At 39.1% G+C, this 17705-nt stretch overlaps 1 long non-coding RNA gene across 1 annotated transcript; it reads left to right on the top strand.

Moving 5' to 3' along the window:
• The first annotated feature begins 576 nt into the window (after positions 1 to 576).
• On the top strand, positions 577 to 17190 carry LOC120319472. The gene is made up of 3 exons (XR_005559769.1): positions 577 to 698; positions 15895 to 15982; positions 16930 to 17190. It is a non-coding gene; the product is annotated as an uncharacterized LOC120319472 (long non-coding RNA).
• The last annotated feature ends 515 nt before the right edge of the window (positions 17191 to 17705 follow it).

Here is a 17705-nt window from a genome sequence, read left to right as displayed (position 1 = left end):
AAATATATATTGCTTCCAAGTATTTCTTTGTTATATGGAAACAAGCAGTGGTGGGATTCAGCTGGTTTGCACTGGTTCAGGAGAACCAGTAGCTAAATTTTGCTGAGTTCAGAGAACCGGCTTAATGCACACTGCTTCCAGAACTCCAGTCTAGACCTTGGATGTCTGAAGGAGGCCTCCCAGGCCTAGAACAGCCTGCCCGAAGTGCGTGAATGCCACTTCCGGAAGTCCGTTCTAAGCCTCGGAGGCCCAGACCCACCACTGGAAACAAGTAAGTGGTGGCAAAGATAAATGTTCCAACATTGCTGTTAGCATACAATCTGATTGAAACCTGAGCATGGCAGGAATTCCAACAAGCACATATGTGTCAAATATGGAACTGCATATTTCTTTAAGAAGGCTGAATCTGTCAAAACAACCCCGACTGTTGCTGCTTATTATTTATGACTGTTTATCCAAAATATCTTTCAATTTTGTTAGCACATTAGTTTGCCAGGAGGCTTGGCAGAAGTTTTAATTGGACAAATATGCTTGAATATTCAGAATGCAAATACAGATAAACTCCACACTTAAGCCAGCTAATAACCTAGGACGGAAATAATGAATATGGCAGCACATTAATCTGACTTTCTAAGTGGAGGTGAAAAGGATCAGAATCTGTAAGGAGGGGAAAAAAGCTGATCTAAACTTATCTTATGGTAAGTTTATTTATTTATTTATCTACTTACTATATTTGTATGTCATTAATTCTCGAAGCTATGGGGTTAAGCTTCCAATACAGATTGACTGTATTCTATTCTTAAGCAGCTTACTATTGAGACAACACATTTTCTTTTATCAGCAGGTAAATTTTATTTTAATGGAAAGGCAAGAGAAAAAATAATTTAGTTAATAAAAATAAGTAACATAACTTGCAGACAAGCTGTTCTGCCCACTACTGTTCCAACTGAGTATATCTGTAGGCATGCACGTATTCACAATGAGAAATATATAAAATAAAATAAAAATAATGGAAAAAGAAATCCATTTTTGTACTAATTGTGATTGGAGCCCTTGGAGTGATGCCTAACAAACTTCCCCAATATCTGGAAATCTTGAATTTAACAGACCTGAACATCCTAATTTTACAACAAACCACCTTGCTTGGAACTGCCTATATTCTTAAATGCTACTTAATCATTTTTAGACCCTTAGTTAGGACTTGAATAATTAAGCTTCCATTGGTCGAAGACCCACAGATAATAATAAAACAAATAAATGAGACTAAGAAATCTGGGGAAAGAAAATCATTTCCTATCACCTCTTAGAAAATGGGGAAAGGATGGACACCTGCAGACTGGCTAGCTCAGTGATTCTATAGTTGATTAACTATTTTAATTGTTATAATTAAAACTTGTAGAAAGGACAGATGAAAGCTAAGTTTTGTAAGAAAGAATTGGAAGGATATAACACTGAGGCAACATGAAATTAACCAGACCAGAGATTCTAAGGAACCCGCACGATGCTTTAGATCAAGAAATGGTGTCTACAATTAGCAGTGGAAGAATAATAGCAAGGTTGATCAAGGAATAAGAAACATGGTGTTCTTTGGAAACAATGGATCTTCAATCCAGTAGTCCCAAAAGTGCTTTCTTTCAAACGCCATCTGGGCTTTCCTGTTTTGCTTGAAGATGTTTCATTTCTCACCCAAGAAGCTTCTTTGGTTCTGACTGAATGGTGGAGAATGGAAGATTTATATTCCTTGCAGTCCTTCCATTCTCCACCATTCAGTCAGAACTGAAGAAGCTTGTTGGATGAGATGTAAAATGTCTTCAAGCAAAACAAGAAAGTCCAGTTATATTTTGAAAGAAAGCACCTTTGGGACAATCATGACCTGGATGACTGAGAATCTCCATAGACACTTCAATCTAGTGCAAAATTCTGCTAACAGAAAGTAGGAAGGTAATTATTTATTGCCCCTCTTTACTAATCAAGCTTCTGTACAGAGAACATTAACTGTTTGGAGAAAATTTCTGTGGGAAAAGATGTAGGAGGAAAGATCAGAATCAAAAGCTTTTTTTCCTTTTCATAGCCCTGCAGAGACTAAGGAGCACCATCTCAGAAGCAGAATTGCCCAAGTATCATTGAACATCTATTTATAGTAGCTAAAGAATGTGAAGCAAACTAGATAATCACTTGGGTTGCATAAGTTTGACTCCTAACAGGATGATAATAATAATACTTAATAATTGCTTCATGGATACCCTTGTTGTGGGGAAGGACTTGCAATCTTCTAATCAGGTTGAGAGCTATGTTCGTGGTAGCATATTTTATCAGACATCCACACCAGGTCTTAGCAGAAGAGCAGATTAAGTGTTTCCAACAACCATTAACCATGATGGGAAAACAGGAAAAGTATCTTATATCACAGTGGTTCTCAACCTTTTTAATGCCGTGACCCCCAAACGGTCGTAAGTTGAGGACTACTCAACTGGTGCAGCACCATTTGCAGAATGGGACTTTTGGCGGGCTCAGCAGGGCAGAGACAGCCTGGACAATTCCTATTGGCTTTTGAAAGCCAATAGAATTAGACTCTAGTCAAGAGAATCTATTCTATTGGCTTTCAAAAGCCAATAGAATAAAAGGGAGTAGCACAGCTAAGGAAAAGGGGAAAAATGGTGGACTGCATTGTTTGGCGACCCCCGTGAAATGGTTGTTCGACCCCAAATGGGATCCCGACCCACAGGTTGAGAACTGTTATATCAGGTTTGTTGTTGCCAAGCTCAACAAGGATCACATCAGATATTAGATTTCCGAAGCATCTATTGACAACAGGACAATGAGACTCAGGAGCTTTGACCACACAAATCAGGCTAGCTCTGTGGATTACTAGATTACTGGAAAAAAACAATAACCATGGGGGAAAGAAAAGTATACTGTATTTGAAGATCATAGCATTGATCTGCTACATAAATCAGAAACAACAAAGTGGGGCTATTTAAAGTGAATGTTTGAGCACTGGGAAAGAATTAGTTCAGACTCATATCACTGCAACACAGTTAGCAGATAAAAGCAGATTCATTATCAGAAATAAAATATTCAGAGAAACAGAACTGGAAGAGATTCAGAAAAAAATTATGAAGATGAAAGACCCCAAAACAATAGTACAACAGTAGAAAAAACTCAGATAACAATTGCAAATATAAAGGAAATAACTTATATGAACTATACAGATGATAACTTAGAAGAAGTAATAAGAACATAATCAGTACTGCCAATACTGAAACAACCTATGAACTGACCCTCATACAAGACAAATTAAAAATGAATACTATGGCATATGCAGAATTGCCAATAAACAGACAAAACATTCTGCATTGAAAGTAGTGCCCCCCCAAAGACTAGGCACCTATCATAAAGGATGTGAGTAAGGCATATAATAATAACAATAGTAGTAGTAGTAATAATAATAATAATAATAATAATAATAATAATAATAATAATAAAGTTGGAATGGATCTTGGAGGTCATCTAGTCCAATCCCCTGCTCAGGCAAGAAACCCTATACCACAGGGGTGTCAAACTCAATTTCAGTGAGGGCCGCATCAGCATTGTGGTTGCCCTTGGGGGGGCTGGTGGGTGTAGCCAGGGTGGGTGTGGCCTACTGGGTGGGCATGGATGGAGTGGATGTGCCCTACTGGGTGGGCATCGCCAGCTCTACATTGTTCGCGTCAAGGGTGCCTGTGGGGGCCTGGGCAGGAGTGAGATGGATCTGAGGGTCTCTGGTAGAAGGAGATGGGACCAGGACAAGTGCCAAGGCATGGTCCACTGGAGGAGCCTCACTGTTCCTCTCAGATCATGTGGGGGGGATGGATAGTGGTGTAGGCTGCCCGGAGCCCTGGGCAGTAGAGATCAAATGTCTAGCCTGGCCCTCGAGCACCTGCAGCACCAAGCCCAGCCCCACTTCATGAAGGGGGCACTCAGCTGCATTTATCTTCTCCTTAAGGCTGCTGCTGCTGTGCTTGCTCTCCTTAGCCAGGTTGCTCATGATGGGTATGACGGCAAAGTCAGAGGGAGGCCCATTCCCTCTCCATAGGAGTTGACCCGGCTTTGTATCCAAAGCTTCCTTAGCAATAGGATGAGAGACCCCCAAGATAAGCCAGGAGGAGGGGGAAAGGGGATGGTGAAAGAGCAGCAGGGCAGGACTAAGGCAGGACTTCTTCCAGATCCTCCCTCTCCTTCTTTCCTCTTTTCCTTCCTTCCTTCCTAAGTACAGTGTGGTGGAAAAATATTTGAGATGAGGGAGAGAGAAAAACAGGCAAGAAACACAGCTGGGGAGGTGTCACCCTTCGTGAGGAATGAAGAAATGCTCCATCATCTGGAAGTAGCCAGCATATGGCCCTCACCTACTTCATATATCTGGCTTGGTGGGCTCTGGGAGAGGGGATGCCATGAGCAGCGTGAGAGTCAACATTACCTGTGCAATGCCGCCCAGCCTCCAGCCTGCCCCATCTCAGCAGGCACTGGGGCACTCTCCTCACAGCACCGAGAGGTTGAGCTGGACGGTGCAAAGCTTGTCAGCTTTGCACCTTGCTCCCTGATGAAACTGGGCAGGCTGGGTACTAGGCAGCATTGCACTTCTCATCAGATTCACACCACCCAGCTCAGCTCTTGGCACTGTGAGGAGAGTGCCCTGCTGCCTGCCAAAACCAGGCAGGCTAAGGGCTGTGCGGCATTGTGCTTCTTTTTGGATTCATGTCACCTGGCTCAGCCTGTTGGAACTGTGAGGAGAGCGCCCCACTGCCTGCCAAAATCCCTCCCCCAGAGCCCATCAAACCAGATAGGTGAAGTAGATGAGGGCCATTTGCTGGCCACTTCCAGGAGATGGTGCATTTCTTCATTCCTCACAAAGGGTGACACTTCACTAGCATGCACCGACGGGGTGGGGCTGACACATCAGGGGCTGGTTCCTCACTGTTTCCAGACGGCCTTGTGAGCTAAGACTGAATGTGTTTCAGTATAGATGGCCACCACAAAATTGTACAGTGACTCCCGCTGGCCCGGGCCAGACCAAGGCAGCTGGCGCTGTTCCCTAACTGTTTCCAGGATGGCTTCACGGGCCACATGAAACCACTTTGCGGGCCGCATCTGGGACCCGGTCCTTGTGTTTGACATGACTGTTATACCATTTCAGACAAATGGCTGCCCAGTCTCTTCTTAAAAACTTCCAGTGTTGGAGCATTCTCCACTTCTGGAGGCAGGTTGTTCCATTGGTTAATTGTTCTAACTATTAGGAAGTTTCTCCTTAGTTCTAGGTTGCTTCTCTCCTTGATTAGTTTCCATCCGTTGCTTCTTGTCCTGCCTTCAGACACTTTGGAGAATAGCTTGACTCTCTCTTCTTTGTGGCAGCCCCTGAGATATTGGAACACTGCTATCATGTCCCCCCTCATCCTTCTCTTCATTAAACTAGACATACTCAATTCCAGCAACCATTCCTTACGTGTTTTAGCCTCCAGTCCCCTAATCATCTTTGTTGTTCTTCTCTGTACTCTTTCTAGAGTCTCAACATCTTTTTTACATCGTGGTGACCAAAACTGGATGCAAGTATTCCAAGTGTGGCATTACCAAGGCATTGTAAAGTGGTATTAATACTTCACGTGATCTTCATTCTATCCCTCTGTTAATGCAGCCTAACACTGTGTTGGCTTTTTTGGCAGCTGCAGCACACATACCTAAGTGATTGTCCACTAGAACTCCGAGATCCTTCTCACGGTTGCTACTATTGAGTGAGGTACCACCTATACTATACTTGTACATTTGTTTTTTCTTGCCTAAATGTAGAAACTTACTTTTTTCATCATTGAATTTCATTTTGTTAGATAGTGCCCAGTGTTCAAGTCTGTCCAGATCCTCCTGAATCTTAAGCATGTCTTCTGGAGTGTTGGCTATTCCTGCCAGCTTGGTGTCATCTGCAAATTTGATGAGTTTCCCATCTATCCCCTTGTCCAAATCATTGATGAAGAGATTGAAGAGCACTGGGCCCAGAACAGAGCCCTGGGGTACCCCACTACACACTTCCCTCCATGTAGATGCGGTTCCATTTGCTAGGATTCAAATAACACCTATTGAACAAATGAATCAGCTTACCTGCAGTGCAGCTATGATGGTTAGAGAGGAACTGACTATCAAAAGTAATTGATTAGAAAACCAAAAGCAATATCATATCCAATTCCAAAGTTGAAAATCATACGAAATGGTGGAAACACCATCAAAGCCATAAATACTTGACCCATACCTATGATATGATGCACTGCTGGAATTGAACTGGACACAAGCTGAACTAGCTAATTTAGACCAAAAAAATAATAAAACTGATGACTATTTACCATAAATTATATCTGTATAGAGATATTGATAAGTTATACCTGAGGTTTACTTCAAGTCAAACAGTCAGAGAAGAGTGAGCATTGTCTGATGATGAAAACACATCCGAGAACAAGCATTGATGAAGTTAAAAATTGGAACTTATTAAATGTACAGTAAACAAAAAGTAAATATCCAAATAATGTAATAAAAGCATGAATACAATGCTGGCAAGGACAAGCATTACATGGTGAATTTTTACAAAAGATTGAGGGGAACCTGGATAAAGGTGAAACCTGGCAACAGCTTACAACTGGAATATTAAAAGAAAAAAATCAAAAGCTTGATCTGTGCAAAGAAACAAAAGAAATTGTGTATTATATACTTATCTTGTGCAAGAAGATTGTACAAACTGAGTATAAACAACAGTATAACAAAGTCATCAAAACAATTTACTGGGACATCTTTAAAAATGATCATGTAGCAGTAATGAAAAATTGGTGGGGATGTGGAATCAAAAAAAATAGTTGAAAAGTAGCAAGTTAAATATTATGGGATTTCTGACTATAGATTGATAAAGTCTTGGGTCATAACACACCAGATATATGGTTTTAAAAAAGAAAGTATGATATGGCATCATCAGGGAATAATAGAAAATAAGAAAAAAGAATTGGAGAAGATGACAAAGCACCAAGATCTGAAAATTAAAATTGAAAGAGTATGGCATAAACAGGGTCCATGAAGAAATGTTATGATTTAAATCTTGAGTTAAATCTTGGGGGTCCATGGCCATGGTCCATGACCACAAAAGATATTTAAAGGGTGTCCATGGTGAAGAAAAGGTTGAGAACCACTGCATTATGACCTCCTAGGTTATTTGGAAAATCTCAGTCCATATGAAGGTCAGCACCAGTTAACTTCACATTGTTGTGAACAGAGAATAATTAATAATGTTAAAATATGATACATATTTTACTAAAATTCATTCTTTGGTTTGAACTGGCATTGGTTCTCTCAATTACTTTGTATTACTTTTTACAAGAAGTCTTATTTTTGTGCTATTTATAAGAGATTACAGAAATGATACATTTTACCATCCGAAAGTACATCAAGATCAATTATATTACGTTTTTGTAATGATGCTGTTTTGAACTACTTATGCTACCCAAGCATTTTCAACACACCATTAGGTATCTTCACAAAGGAGTCATACCAGGAGAATGATCTCTTCTTTGCTAATAAACATTTTCATTGCTGCTAGATGAAGAGAGCATATAACTTTCTTGGTAAGAAATAATCCACAGTAGATTAGAAACATATATAATTTTCTTTTTTTTATAACACCTTTTGTATTGAAATTATTCCTCAGTATATTATAAAAGGATTAGTTAGATCATGGTAATGAGAATAAACAAAGATAAACAGAACAGTGATAAAATGTTAAAACTCTATCCCACAGAGTTTTTTAGGTTTGACACTTTGGTATAGCATATTCTATTAGTAGTAGTAACTCCAGGAAAAGTTTTGGTGCTTGGAACCATTTAGAAAATGCATTGTGCTAAGATAGTTGAGAGACTATAGATTTTATTAAACTTTGTTTACTGAAAGAAGGGATATTCACTTATAGGCCAATTTAATAGTGTAATTGTAATCACTTTGATTGCAATTACTTTTACAGATCATAAAAAAAATAACACAGGTCCATTAAACATATCAATTCCCGCTGCAGAGTTACTTTGAATCTCTATTCCTCTTTTCTGTGTTTTTGTTTTGTTTTGGGGAGTGTTTGTTTGTTTCTAGAGGAGTGCTAATTCTGAGGGAATCTCTCGCATGGAAGTTTCAAGAGAAGCAACCCCTTTCTGCTGCTTCTAGCTTTGGTACCTCCCAGAGGTGGCTAAGAAGAACCCACAAAGCTGTTTCAGTAACAAATCAAATTCCCCCTTTGCCCCAATAAAGCATATCATATTGCTTTTATGGTGGAACATGCCTTGTAAAAAAATAATTCAGAGATGCCTTCCCATATTTTTCTTCCTCTTTGTTTTGAAAGTAGATCTGCTGGGGCCATTTTGAAGCACAAAATGGCTGGAGTTCTTTCTTGCAGGACCATCATATAGTCATAGCAGTACATATTTTCTCTTACTGTATTAATAAATTTTGACACATATGGAGTACTCACTGCAGGTATTCTTTCCCAATTGTGGGGGGGGGAGATTTTGCACTTTCTGAATACCTGCAGCAGAGGAAAACTTTCATATCCTTGGATCATATGAAAACCAGCATAGATGAAATTATATATTTGTTCCAGATACTGAGAGTGAGAGCCTGAATATATGCAGGACAAATATGAGATTGGAGCAAAGTTGCCCAGGATCAGGATCTTGCAAAGTGCCTCTATTGTTGACTCTCCTGTTCCATGGAATGGACAATAGATGAACAAAGCAGAGTAGATCCCACCTTCAGTACTATTGGTATATCGGTACTATCTATTTGTATCATCTTCATCCTGCCTGTCCTGCTTTTCTCTTCTTTCTTGAAGAGAAGAATGGGGCTAAAGCACAACATAATTAGGCAGATGACAATTGGGAAAGGCATGCTTCAGGAAACGGTTCTTGCTTTAGGTCCAAAGGGCCAGAATGAATCATCATAGTCCAAGCAAAATGGTTATTATGTGTTGATGATTTGCAGGACTTCTCCTTTCTGTTAAGGGGAGGGGAGATGGATGTCAACCCTGTGACAATTAAGAAATTGCAGCCATTTTACCTTTTACTTTACTTGTGCTTTTTCTGCTGCTTGGGATTCTCACATGTAGAAAGGAGGGTGGGAGGAATGCTTGAGCTTTTTAAGTTAGCCTAAAAAATTGCAGCTTGGTGAGCATCAAGGTCAATTCTAGATAAAGTTTTGCAGGCTGTAAAGTGGGGAGGATCTTAGATTAATTGGTGAATGTGATTTATGACGGCCTTTCTGGGGTGGGAATTGTAACTTGTTACTTTGTATCGGGGAGGAAACTTTAGTCTTGGGTTCAACTATATAAGCGCCGATACTTTGTTTCCTGAATAAAATGTTATTTAAGGAAGAAATCCTTGCCTTGAAGTTCTTTTAATTGGTTTCATCTATCGGAACCATGACATTAACCCATTGTCTGTTGTAGTCCATAGCTGCTTCTTCCTATGGAAATATTCCACTCCAATACTTAGGTTCAAATATAAAAGAGCTTCAAAGTGTGTGGGGGTATGGACATAGCACTTGCATGCAACACTATACATCAGTGTTTTTCAAACTTGGCAGCTTTAAGACGTGTAGACTTCAACTCCCAAGGCTAGCTGGGGAATTCTGGGAATTGAGGTCCAAACATCTTAAAGTTGTGTGGTTTGAGAAACTCTGTTTATATTGCAGCAGCAGGAGGAAGCTCTGCAACCATAGGAAAAGATGACTTGAAGGCAAGGATTGCCTAAGTTCTTTTTCTGCTCCAAAACATATTTCAGTCTTCAGATGTAAAGTTTTGCAAACCCTACTGTTTTCTCCATGAAATGGAATGAATCACTTTTCTACTTTGTTTCCCTAAAAGTAAGATCTACCCCGAAAATAAACCCTAGCTTGATTTTGGGGGGTGGGCCTAATATAAGCCCAACCCAAAAATAAGCCCTAGTTTGGGGGCAAGATACAAATCTAAAAATCAAGCCAGGGTGAGGGTGGGGAGTGGAACTGCCCCATGCACTCCGCACCCACTTACCTTGCAGCCAGGCCTCTCCTGGCCGGCCCACTTCTTCTGAGGCGTCCCCAGGCCTACATTTTACAGGCCTTTCCAGAAGGCCACTGCAGCTAAGAACCGAGCTATCAATTCAATCCATAGCTCAGTTCTGCAAGGGCTCTGCAGCCAATATCCGAGCTATGGGTTCAATCCATTGCTTGGTTCTCATCTGCAGTGGCCTCCTGGAAAGACCTAACTCCAAGCTCTATCCTGAGCTGCAGAAGAAGGGGACAGCTGGGCAGGGCTGTCGGTGCCAGAGGTGAGTAGAAAAGACACCCCCACAAACACCAAAAATAAGAACTGGTGCCTCTTTTGGAGGCAAAAAAATAAAATAAAATAAGACCTGTCTTATTTTCAGGGAAACACAGTAAATGATGGGAGTAGATGGACTGGGGCTTATGTGCTAGCCCATATATGAGGACTGTGGGGAAGGAAGCCCCCTTACCTGTTATATCTGCAGAGGTCAGGGAAGGTTAGGTTGCAGCTTACTGCATCTGCTCCTCCTACAGATGTGAACTCTACTCTCAAAGCACCCATAATTATCCTTGCTAATTCAGATGCAGTCTTTTTTTGCAGATTGGCTCTGATAACCATGAAGGCAGAACCCATTTATCTACATAATCCCATGCTTTTGCAGCCTTCAGTGACAAAAGCTGTAAGGCAGCCTGATTTTTTTCTGCCTTAATGGAAGAAGATTACTTTTCTTAACCTTCCTCTTCCCCATCACAGTCTCCCACAAACATATTTTATCCTATTATTTAAAACAGGGCAGATGAACATTATTCTCAGAAAAAGAGAATGACCAATTTGGGGGAAATGCTCTATTACTTTTAGGCAGTGAAGCAAACTGATGATATTTTTCGGTTTGCATGTTTATAACTGAGTTCTCACTCATTATTTTCCAGAGGTGACCTTGATCTAATACCTTCAGCACCCAAATAGGAGCCAAAGCCTCTCCTAAAATATCCCTGATCTGAAACAAATGAGAGGTAACATCAAGCATTCCGCCTTCAAAGTACCTGCTAATTTGATTGCAGTGAGGATAAAAAGCTTTTCATTACATATCACAAACTTCATTTATGTGGGATGACTCATCAGGCCTTCTGAAAAGCCAAATGGGTACTCAATCTCTGATGCTGCCTTCAGCAATAACATCAATCCTTCCTAGTTCGATTCATCTTTTATCAATTATGCAGAGTTTTTTTTTTCCTGGAAGGGAGGAGATATAGGAAAAAAATATCAATCTTGTAGTTATAAAATGATTTTGCTCCTTGGTCAGAACAGGATTGATCCACATTTTCATCTAAGCCACAAAGGAATTCAATTTTTATACTTGAATGTTAATTAAACTAAACTAAGTAAATCAAGTAAATCTGAATTGTTGGCTGTCTGTTGACTTGACAAACATTTGTCTCCTAGCTTTACATAAAAGCCAATAGACATATTGGATCCATTTGAAGCTAGGATTATTATATAATAGCAGGAAAAATAGTAGGCAATCTCAGGAAACACATCATAGTACATAATGTGTGTAAAGATGTTGCCCTAGGTTTGTGAGCAAGTTTGGGGAGAGCATCTTATCCCATGTTAACACCTTGTTTTTAATGCATGACAAGCAGACCTTGGGCCTGGGAACCAAATTTCCTTGTTCTTCTTTTTGCTCTCCTTCTCTGGATAGACCTTCTGCTTCTTTCATAATATGAGTTTCTCCCAGAACACATACAATTCAGTCTGGATGTAGGGCTTGAAATAAATGACAAAAAAGCATTTAATCTATATGAACTGCCAGTGTATCTTTTCTTTTCAATGCATGCTGACCATCAAGAAATCTGACCGGTCAAAACATAGATTGACTGGGAAAAAATACTATTTTAAAATAGAGATAAGTAACAGTGAAGCTTGAAAGTTTATGAATGCTATCTCTGCCTCTTGAATGTCATGGAAGAGTTGAATACCTGATTTTTGCATCACAGTATCATTTATTTATTTGTAAATGTCACCTTTTTTGTTCCTGATAAAAGCATGTCATTACAAAATTCACTGGCAGGAAAAAAGATGAACCTTTAGACTAAAAATTTAAAATGGAATTTCTGAATAATTTAGCATAGTTGTGTTTCTTGTGTGCCCTCGAAAACTCTTGTTTGCAAACAGCTACCTTACTGCTTATATTCTTATATGAATTTGTTTGCTTGATTGTTAATTTAATAGTATAAGAAGCTGTCTAATCTGTCCTTTCCCAATCTTAAGGTGGGGTGCATGATAATTAGCATATCCAGTGGCACACTCAGTCTCCACATCCAAACATTGCTTTTTCCCTTGAAGTGAATGAGAAACAGGCTGAGAAGTGATATTCTATACATACAACGAGACTATGTAAACTTTTTATTTATTTATTTAGGTGCAGAATTTGTTTCAGTCTTTTCCTGGAATTAATAAGTGAACTCTCTAGATTTAGAGCTTGGTTCCTGGTGAGTTCATAGAACTGCCTGTAGTTTAACACTGACTTCTTTCAGGACATTTTTTTTTCTCCCAATACACTTTAATCCTTCCAAATACAGATCAAATCCTATTTTAGCTTTCAAGATCAATAAAAATTAGCTGGATGCACCAGGAATTAATACATTTCTCAATGCCTGAAGATTGACATTCCACAGGCCACGATTTGAAGGATCTGGGAAAACTTACTAGTATACTAGATACATAGTAAACTTTGGAAAAGAGAGGGAGGAGGTGAGTTAGAGTAAACACTAGTCACAGAGCAGTAATTTCTCACTAGTAATTTGGAATGTCTTCTATAGTTGTTCAACCATCCTTGTGCCATAATAATAAATAGCAATAAGGATGTGCTTTATATGTGCTTCAATAGGACAGTGTGATGCTGTGAAATGATGTGAGTCACTAGCATGGAAATTTATTGTTGTTGTTAATTGCGAAGTCGTGTCTGACCCATCGCGACCCCATGGACAATGTTCCTCCAGGTCTTCCTGTCCTCTACCATTTTCTGGAGTCCATTTAAGTTCACACCTACTGCTTCAGTGACTCCATCAAGCCATCTCATTCTCTGTCGTCCCCTTCTTCTATTGCCCTCAATCTTTCCCAGCATTAAGCCCTTCTCCAGTGAGTCCTTCCTTCTCATTAGGTGGCCAAAGTATTTGAGTTTCAACTTCAGGATCTGGCCTTCTAAAGAGCAGTCGGGGTTGATCTCTTCTAGGACTGACCGGTTTGAACGCCTTGCAGTCCAAGGGACTCGCAGGAGTCTTCTCCAGCACCATAGTTCAAAGGCCTCAATTCTTTGGCGCTCAGCCTTTCTTATGGTCCAACTTTCACAGCCATACATTGCAACTGGGAAAACCATGGCCTGGACTATACGCACTTTTGTTGGCAGGGTGATGTCTCTGCTTTTTAGTATGCTGTCTAGATTTGCTATAGCTTTCCTCCCCAGGAGCAAGCATGGAAATAACCAGGCACAAAAATGTTTTCACGGCTCAACAGAATGCCAACAAAAACAAAGTTGTGGTAGTTTTGCCTGGTATATTCTTGCTATGCACAGTTCTGACAATGGAAGGACACTTAGGAGAACCTCATTGATGGAATTCAGCACCAGAGCAGATTCCTACTGGACAATAAAGACAATGTATCACCTATCCTGCTTCTGAAAGCTTCCCTGCCTCCTTTCCCAAATGAGCACTTTGAATGATGATACCGGATCATCACATTGCTTTGACATTGCTGCTAGAACAATATAGGATATCAATTAGTTACAGTAGGCTAAGCTGCACTGAAGCAGTGGCCACCTTAGCCAGACCATCAGATTCTCTAGGACACTGTAAGTAGTTCTGTTATAGAACTTGACCATATTAGTGGGAGGTTTTATCTCTCAGATGGGAGAGCTTACCGGGGAATTTGTAGCCATTTTATACAGCAGATGCAAGACAGACTCTCTTTTGTGTGCAGAGTATCTAACACTTCATGCATAAGTGGCATCTGTTATCCTGGCACCTGCTAAATAATAGCTCTATTGAGCAATGTGTGCATTACAAAAGTTTAACTTTTCTAGTGCAAATTAGGCTTCCCTATTACTTATCACTAAACAGAAATTAAGACTTTGAGTGGGAAAAACTGTTTCTGTGAAGATTAGCATATAAATGGCCATTCATTGACTATTGAAGAATGGGGCTAAAAAGGAAGCAGAAAATGGGATATCACTCTTTAGAGTTATGCTGTTAGATTCCACTTTTAAGCAACTATTTTGATAATTGCATTTGATTAGAGTGGTTTTGATTCCTGGCCACAATCATTTTGTTGCCAGTCAGCTACATTATGATTGTTTTGTTTTCTGATTATCTCCTTTTTCATCAAGTGCCATTATTACTTATTAGCTCTTACTGAAATACCCCAATGTTTATATTTCTGGGCATATCCCATAATTACTCAATAACTACAGTATTGATTGTACTTCTTGCTGGCATGCCAAGTTGTTAAAAACAATGGCAGACTGGCTGGCCTTTAATGTTCTTCCAAACTAGAAGTCAGTGAAAGTAGACTTAAAGTTTTCTCGCCTTGTGTGATGCCAAAGAACTCTGGAGTTGCTATGCTACGATCTTCTTCTTTAAACAGATTTGAACTTGCAGTGCACGTGGCAAAACCCTCAAGCTTTGTAAAGCTTTGGTGGATACCTGTGGAGCCCAACGTGAGCAAAGGCATATCAGAGGTGGTATAGGCTCTTTAAATAATGCATATTCAGTGTATTACCAAGATGTCATATTGTGAGACATCAGAATCCCGTGAAGAGGTCCCAGAGTAAAACATCACACAAGCATGGTCAGTGTGCTGGCAATGTTCTCAGTAACTCATTTGCAAAGCTGTTTTATCTTTTGCCCCCCTGTCTCAAAGTTTCTCTTTAGCAATGCCTCCCACAGCAAACAAACACCTTTTTTTTTTAATGAACTCAGACTATTCAGCAGTCACATGTAGTTGGATGTTGGGTGGCTTTTGAAAAATATCATCTACCTGATTGCCAAATATTTCTAAGTAAAACAAAATACATTTGGGGAGAGAGACGGAGAGATAAATTGCTTATGAAACCTGGTGCTAAAAGTTTTTTTTTTCTGTTAAGTGGAAAGTAGGTATCTCTTGATACCATCTGAGAAACTGTTCAACTACTGATGAACAATTCCAGAGAGAGAAAACCATTATAATACATGTCCTTTGCTATTTATAAAGTGCCCTTGCTGGCTGTATTCGTTTCTGATTTGGACCTCTTTCTTTCTGAATGGGTTATTGAGTGACAGTCCTGGCAGCTGCACAATGCAGAATTTGCGTGCAAAATCGATTGGGAAGGCTGGAATGATCCATTGTGAAACCTACCTGAAAATGATGCCTCCCCCTTGGAACTTGTTGGCTGCTTTGTATTATTTGGGTAGGATAGATCTGCTGGGTGAATCAGCTGTGTCAGTTTCCAGACAAAGAGCCTTCCAGTCCTTACTCTGAAGATCTCTGCATCTTAGCCGAGTTTTAGGGCTCTGTGAGCCTCCTAATTAGAAGGTGCTTTTAGAATGCATTTGGCACAGCATGATTTAGGAATTAAGAGGATCTAGATTTGCATTTGCTTTGTTTTCTCTTTTATTTTTAAATCAAGGCCATTATAAGTGGCAGGGAAGAAATAACTGGAGAGTCAAATTAAGGCAGAAAAGCTTTGAGATTTCAGCTTTGGAATGCTGGCCGGTTTTGCACCATAAAATTATTTATTTCCAATATTTATTATCTGGGTTTTTTTGTTTTGTTTTTGTTTTTCATTTTCACAGGAGTCTAAAGTACACAGCAAGAAGTAACAATCTCCTGTGCAACAGTATGAACAGGAAAAATAGCACTCAGCAGCAGTTAATCAATAAGGTAGTACAATATACATAAACAACATTACAAAATACCACTGTTAAAAGCTCGTGCAAAGAGGGTGGATTCATGAGGTGCCAAACTTATATTAAGAGTAGTGATGATCAGAACAAGTAGCTCTCCCATACCAGAATTAAAAGACATCTCAGAAAAAAAAGCCATAACCAACTGCAGTGGGCCTCCAAGAGAGAGTCAGGAGATTCAGTAAAAATAAAGACTCTGATGAAACAGTGATCACATCCTTTGGAATTGTTCAATCAATGATTGTGGCACTATAATTTTTTTAACTTTTTTAGACTATTGTTTATAATCAGCTCCCCATGATTTTTGACAGCTCCACAAGAAATAATAAGACACAAAGCAAAATAATATTTCCTCAACATCAGAAAAATAAAACACACTGGATTAAAATTAATCTTCATGAGCATCTTCTTTCAAACAGGAGATAATCTAGCTTTTGAGCTATATTTTATGAAGGCCATCATCTGGAGGAATCCCCATAACTAGGAGACCAAAATCAGCCTGGGGCCATAGACTGTGAATCTCCACTCTTGTGGCAGTGTTTATTTTTTTTACTGACGGCCAATACAATGCAATCATCTTTGTATCTTGAGCTTTATATATTTACTTCGCTATCCTGTGGATTTGCATCATATTTCAAAATATATTTTGAGTTTTATTCACAGTTTATCCTCTTAAATAAAAATGTATAATTCAAAAATATTTTAAATATAGGATTTTATGTACAAGAGATTTACTTGATGATCTAAAATTAGGATGCAGTTGGCTGCTGAATGCTTATTCTCTCTCTCTCTCTCTCTCTCTCTCTCTCTCTCTCTCTCTCTCTCTCTCTCTCTCTCTATATATATATATATATATATATATATATATATATATATATATATATATCATTCTAATAAATTGTTATCAACGGTTCCATAAAAAAGTATAGAACATTTAAACTTCTAAGGAAGAAATGGTGAACTGAAGATGGCTCCAATGAGAACAAAGGTGATGATCGTGGTGGAATGAAAAGCCAACAAGTGGATCAGCTATTTGGAATTCTTCTCAGAACAAGAAGAGGATTTGTTCATGACCTCCAGATAGTTGCTCCTTGTAAGGAGACTACAAGGCAGTAATTTCTGGTGGATTTAGAGGTCTGGCAAATGAGGGAATAGCCATCTTGCTCAAAATATGGTTGGCATCTTTAAAAGAATACTGGGTTTGTATACTACCTTTTCTAATCACTTTTGGAAATTTCTTATCAGCTGCTTTAACTGTTAACTGTTTCAACTATTAGACACCTTTGGATTAACATTTCTTTTAATAAATTGCAAATGAGTTATTAGAACATTGATTTAGGAATGTTACAAATTAACTAAGCAGTCAGATTTTAAATATTTTTTTGAAATTATAAGAATATTTCCTGTAGGAAAATCCTGTAATTTTAAATGTCTATTTATTTATTTATTTATTTTTAAAAAGTTAGAATGGGACTTTGAAGTTTGGACTTTCCCCTAGAGGACACCAGAAGGAACTAAACATTGCAATTATTGAAGAAGAACACTTAAATTTGACTTATTAATACAGAATGGAACAAAATACTTAATACTGGACATATTGAGAAATATTTGTGAACAGTTTGCTCAGAAGTTAATTTTAAGAGTGGCTGCCATTATACATAGACTGTGTTTAAAAATGTTACGGAAGAGGAACACGTTTT

This window comes from Crotalus tigris, unplaced genomic scaffold (genome assembly GCF_016545835.1).
Source record: "Crotalus tigris isolate CLP2741 ecotype Arizona unplaced genomic scaffold, ASM1654583v1 scf7180000020766.1290978, whole genome shotgun sequence".
Lineage (NCBI taxonomy): Eukaryota > Metazoa > Chordata > Lepidosauria > Squamata > Viperidae > Crotalus > Crotalus tigris.
Note: the sequence above shows the minus strand (reverse complement) of the source record. Positions and strands in the feature narration are given on the sequence as shown.